At 50.4% G+C, this 5,758-nt stretch overlaps 1 protein-coding gene across 1 annotated transcript in view; it reads right to left on the reverse strand.

Moving 5' to 3' along the window:
* B3GNT7 (UDP-GlcNAc:betaGal beta-1,3-N-acetylglucosaminyltransferase 7) overlaps positions 1 to 5,758 on the reverse strand; it is a 20,315-nt gene that overhangs the window by 12,269 nt on the left and 2,288 nt on the right. The window lies entirely within an intron of this gene.

The raw sequence follows: 5,758 nt of genomic DNA on the forward strand, positions 1-5,758 counted from the left end.
ACTATGTTACATACCCTTGTCCCTGGACCCTGGGACTATGCTAGGGCAGGGAAAAAAGGGCCTTCGCAGATGTAATTAAGGTCATGGACCTTAAAAAAGAAAAATTGTCTTGGATGATCTGGGGTGGCCCAACCTAATCACACGAGTCCTTAAAAGCAAGGAACTTTCTCTGGCTGGAAGCAGAGGCGATGCAGCAGAAGAGAAAGTTGCAGATTCCGGGCATGAGAAGGCTTTGGCCTCCTTTACTGGACCCATATTTGGTCCAGAGACACCAGACGGGTCCTTGGGGAGCCAAGGGCAGCCCTGGCTGATACCAGCCAGGAAACAGGAACCTCAGTCCCACACCCTTAAGGAATTGGATGCTGCCCATGCTCTCATGAGCCTAGACCCAAGATCTTCCTGAGCCTCCCGGTAAAGCCCCGGTGGCTGACAGACACCTTGATTCCAACCTTATAAAATCCTGAGCTGAGAACTAACTGAGCCAGCCTGGACTTCTGACCTGCAGAAACGGTGAGAGGGTCAATGTGAGCTGTTTTAAGCCACTATGTTTGTGTGGCAATTTAGGTGCCACCCTGCCTCCCCTGGTTTGGTTACAGGAGCCAATAATTTTTCATCTGTGGTTTTGGTCACTCATGACTGAAGATTCCAGACTGATGCTGTTATTGTGATCTGTCTCCCACAAACAGCTTGCCCTAGCAGCTGGGGAGGAGACAGGGGCACCAGAGCATGGGGAAACTTTTGGTGGGGGCAGCAAAGGCTGTGAGAATGACAAGTCTTCTTGAGCATCAGAGCTTTCTTTTTTTTTCTTTTTGAGACATGGTCTCACTCTGTTGCCCAGGCTGGAGTACAGTGGCACAATCTTGGCTCACTGCAGCCTTGACCCTGGGCTCAAGTGATCCTCCCACCTCAGCCTCCCAAGTAGCTGGTACTATAGGCATGCGCCACCCCATCCAGCTACAGAACTTTCAAAGATTCTTCTAGAAGACCCAGATCTACCCCTTCCTCACTTAAATAGATGGACCCCTCCCTCTACCCCAGTAGGTCTGGGGTCACTGGGGAGAGAAAGCACACCTGGGAGCCTGAGATAAGTGACTTGTCTGAGAATGTTCTATGGTGGCTTGGTCAAAGCCTGCAAAGGTTGGCAGCGTCAAAAGAAAGAAAATCGTGATTCCAAGGAAGATTGGGAGCAATAGGAAAGGTTGGTGCCTTTACTACATGCAGAGGTCCCCTAGATAGACAGACAAGAAGAGCCTAGGAGAGAAATACGGCAAAGAGTTCACAAAAGAGATGTAAAGCCAGCTCACAAACAAGTAAGCAAGAAACAAAAAGAAAGTAGAAATAAAGAAGGAAGCAAGGACAGGAGGAAAGGAAGGAGAGAAAGGAAAGGGGAGAGATGCCATTTGCCACCAATGGCAGGAGAACACAGCATCCAAGCTCCCAACTTGCACCTCCCTGCCCCAGGCCTCCCTCCCCAGCTGCAGCCTGCCCTGCTCACCTCTTGGGACATCTCGAGGTACCACCACTGTTTCTTCAGCCCTCTGGAGCCATGTCCCCTAGCACCTCTAGTCTTCCTTCATCTACAGCCAAAGTCCCCCGGCCAGCCTGCCTCATCCTTTGCTCTGCTGGACACAAGCACTGATTGAGCAACAAGGGCATACATGCCTAGGGCCAGGCACTGAAATGGAAACAAACAGTTCTTAGACACAACACCAAAAGCATGATTCATACAGAAAAAAATTGATAAATTGGACTTCATCAAAATTAAGAACTTCTGCTCTTTGAAAGACATTTGGAAAAGCATGAAAAGACAAACCATAGACTGGGAGAAACTGTTTGCAAAACCCATGTCTGATAAAGGGCTTGTATCAAGACTATGTAAAGAACTCTCAAATGTGATAAATAAGAAACAAACAACCCAGTCAAAACATTAGCAAAAGATTTGAACAGACACCTCACCAAAGAAGACATTTGGATGACAAATACTCCCATGAAAAATTGCTCAATGTCATTCGTCATTAGGGAGACATGAATTAAAGCCACAATGAGAAAGCACTACACACCTATTAGAATGTTTGAATTAGAAAGACTGACCATACCAAGTGTTGGTGAGGATGTGGAGCAACTGGAAGGAACTCTCATACACTTCTGGTGGGAATATAAATTGGTATAACTTTGGAAAACAGTTGGACGGTTTCTTTCTTTCTCTTTTCTATTCTTTTTTGTAGAAACAGGGTGGCAGTATGTTGCCCAGGCTGGTCTCAAACTTCTGGCCTCAAATGATCTTCCCATCTTGGCCTCTCAAAGTGTTGGAATTACAGGCATGAGTAAACGCACCCCACCAGGATGGTTTCTTAATAAGTTAAATGTATACTTTTATACGTTTTGAAGAGAAACAAAATGTGTGTCCATACCGAGATGTGTACATGACATTTATAGCAGCTTTATTTGTAGTAGGCACATATACCAATTGTGACATATCTATACAATGGAATACTACTACTAATGAAAAGGTCTAGGCCAGGCGCTGTTGTTCATGCCTGTAATTCCAGCACTTTGGGAGGCCGAGATGGGTGCATCATGAGGTCAGGAGATCGAGACCATCCTGGCTAACACAGTGAAACCCCGTCTCTACTAAAAATACAAAAAAAATTAGCTGGGCGTGGTGGTGGTGGGCGCCTGTAGTCCCAGCTACTTGGGAGGCTGAAGCAGGAGAATGGTGTGAATCTGGGAGGTGGAGCTTATAGTGAGCCAAGATCACGCCACTACACTCCAGCCTGGGCGACAGAAAGAGATTACATCTCAAAAAAATAAAATAAAATAAATTAATACAAATAAAAAAATAAAAAGGACTAAATTATTGGTGCACACACCATAACAGGGATGATTCTCAAAATAATTATTCTGAATGAAAGAAGCCAGACAAAAATACATCTTGTGTGATGAGGTGCCCTCGCTGTGGGTGAGGGCAGAGGGGCAGGGGCAGGGCCAGGGCAGCGTGCTGCAGGGTCTTGGGTCTGGAGATAGGGCTGCCAGGTCAGAGCCCCCTGGGTGGGGTATGAACCTCAGCCAAGGCATTGCAGCACCTGCCTGTCCCCACCCACCTATCTTGCCTTACATTGTATGTATAAAATTCTAGAAAGTGCAAACTAATCTATCATGACAAGAAATGTGAATTGCCTAAACATGGGGTGAGGTGGGAGGAATTGTTGGGAGTGATGTTTACTGTGTCTATCTTGATTGTGGCGATGATTTTATGGTTGTTTATATATGTCAAAATTGACCACATTGTATACTTTAAACATAGAGTTGATTGCTGTCAATTATACCCCAATAAAGCTGTTAGACATCTGTGACACATGTGCTGCCCTGGGGAGTTTGTGGTTTTTGGAGGAGGCAGAGTCGAGGCCCAGTGGTAGCCACAGCCCAGAGTGACCCCAGTGTGTGGTGAGCTCAGGAAGGGAGCCCTGCATTGCAACCGGAAGCTGAGCAACATAGACAGCACCTGGCCTCCTTAGAGTGCAAGCTCCCAGGCCCGCGAGGCCCTACCTGGGTGACCCATATGCACATTCAAGTTTGAGTTTGTACCAGGCCCCGACAGGACACTGTGGGAAGAGTCCCAGGCCCTCCCTGCCCTCTCAGAGCAAGGACCTCACAGTGCATTCAGTGACAGGGAGGAGAAAGTTCTGAGAGCTGGAGGTGGAGAGGGGCAGGAAGCTGAGGAGCTGAGGTCCCAGCAGAGCCTGAAGGTGGCATGCGGTGGCATTGGGAGGAGCAGGCAGGGACCAAGGCATGCACGGGCTATGGGCCAGGGGGATGGAGGCAGGAGTCAGAGCTAGGAAAACCCAACTCTGCATCCCAAAGGGTTAAGCCCTCCCAGAGGGTCCCTCACACACCTCAGCTTAGCAACTACCTCCAGGGCCCTCCCTGGCCCTAGTCTGATCCCCCTCTTGGCTCCCACACCCCCCACTACCAGCCCGCTGCCTGGCCCTGGTCTTCCTTCCTTCCCCTCCATGCTGAGTTGGGGGAGAGTCTTGGCTTTGCTGCCACTGCGGCTGGAGCCCTTGGCCCCGGCATAAGGCAAGGACTCAGAAATGAGGATCCTCTGCCCAGGAAAGTGATAATGCCATTTTGGCCCAATCATGCACTAAAATTTGGAACAGCAGTTTGGTCTTGCCCCTGAAATCATATTGGTTTAATGCCAGCTTTAGGCCCATGGCGCCATCTTGCTTCTGGGAATTTATGGAGCCTGAGGCACCAGGACAAGAGGAGGAGAGATGGGCCCCTCCTCTCATCTCTGCTTAGACCCTTTTGTTGCTGGGTGGATCCCCTGTGCCCTCTTCTTTTGGGCTGTCATCCCGCAGGAGTCAGGGTTGGAAGGTTAACAGGAGCCCTGGGTGTACGAGGGGGCGGCTGGCAGGAAGAGGGTCGTTGATGGGCTGATATGAGGGTGGGAGAGATTCAGGGCATTTCAGAGCCAGAGGACCCAAGATTCTGGACAGTGGAACTAGGATCTGTCCTTAACACAGGAGGGTGGCATCAGGAGAAGGGGTGGCCACTGATGGTAGATGTTGGAGAACCAACAGAGGAGAAGAGAAAAGCCCAGTGCTGGGTTTGCTGCTGTAAGCGCAGAAGGCTGCTGTAACCGGGACTCAGGACTTTTGGTGACAGGCCTCAGTGAGAGAACTGGAGCCTGATTCACAGGTGACAGGTGTCAGCTTTTGCTGTGTCTCCATCACTTTGCAAGGCTATGAGGTTTGATGCCACGTCTGTCTGGCTTAGAGGACCTGCTTTGCTGTCTGACCCGAGACCAGCCAGGGAGTGGGTGAGGGCAGAGGGGCAGGGCCAGTGCAGTGTGCTGCAGAGTCCTGGGCCGGGAGACAGTGCTGCAAGGCCAGAGCCCCTAGGTGGGGCATGAAGCCCAGCCAAGGCATTGCAGTGCCTGCCTGTCCCCACCCACGGCCACTGGTCATGGAGCCTCATAGTCCAGCTGTAAACTTCTCGTTAGCCAAACCACTGTGTGGGAAAAAACTGGTGTATTTCCTCCCTGGGCCAGATTGAGTTTCTGAGTTTTATTTAACTACAATTATGACCTTGAACTTTTCAGTCCAGTATGCTGGGCCCACTGCTGCCTGTGCCCGATGGAGACCTTAAAATCCTCAGCATGAACCTTGGGCCTCATGGCCAAGGCTCTGGCCCGGGTCTCACCCATCAAAAGAGCCTAGAGTGGAGTCTGGACCTCAAGCCGGGCACTGCCACTGTCACCATCTGTCCCACCATTAATCCCTGTACTGAATTCCTTAATCACAGGCCACATCATCCCCTCTTTTGTCCCTTCATCATCTTGCATTTATACACGAAACCAAGAGAACCCTCATGATTTTGAAATAAAAGTGAAGGTGGAAGCTTGTTTTCCTGAGTGGAGCAGAGAGTGGAAGATGGAGTGGAGAAGAGTGGAGGAGAGACAGTGAAGGAGGGAGTGGAGGAGGGAGTGGAGGAAAGAGTGGAGGAGGGAGTGGTGAATGGAGTGGAGGAGGGATTGGAGGAGGGAGTGGATGACGGAGTGGAGGATGGAGTGGATGATGGAGTGGAGGAGGGAGGGGAGGAGGGAGTGGAGGAGGGAGTGGATGATGGAGTGGAGGAGGGAGTGGATGATGGAGTGGAGGAGGGAGTGGATGATGGAGTGGAGGAGGGAGTGGAGGGGGGAGTGGAGGATGGAGTGGAGGAGGGAGTGGAGGAGGGAGTGGACGAGAGTGGAGGA

This window comes from Mandrillus leucophaeus, unplaced genomic scaffold (genome assembly GCF_000951045.1).
Source record: "Mandrillus leucophaeus isolate KB7577 unplaced genomic scaffold, Mleu.le_1.0 Scaffold555, whole genome shotgun sequence".
NCBI lineage: Eukaryota > Metazoa > Chordata > Mammalia > Primates > Cercopithecidae > Mandrillus > Mandrillus leucophaeus.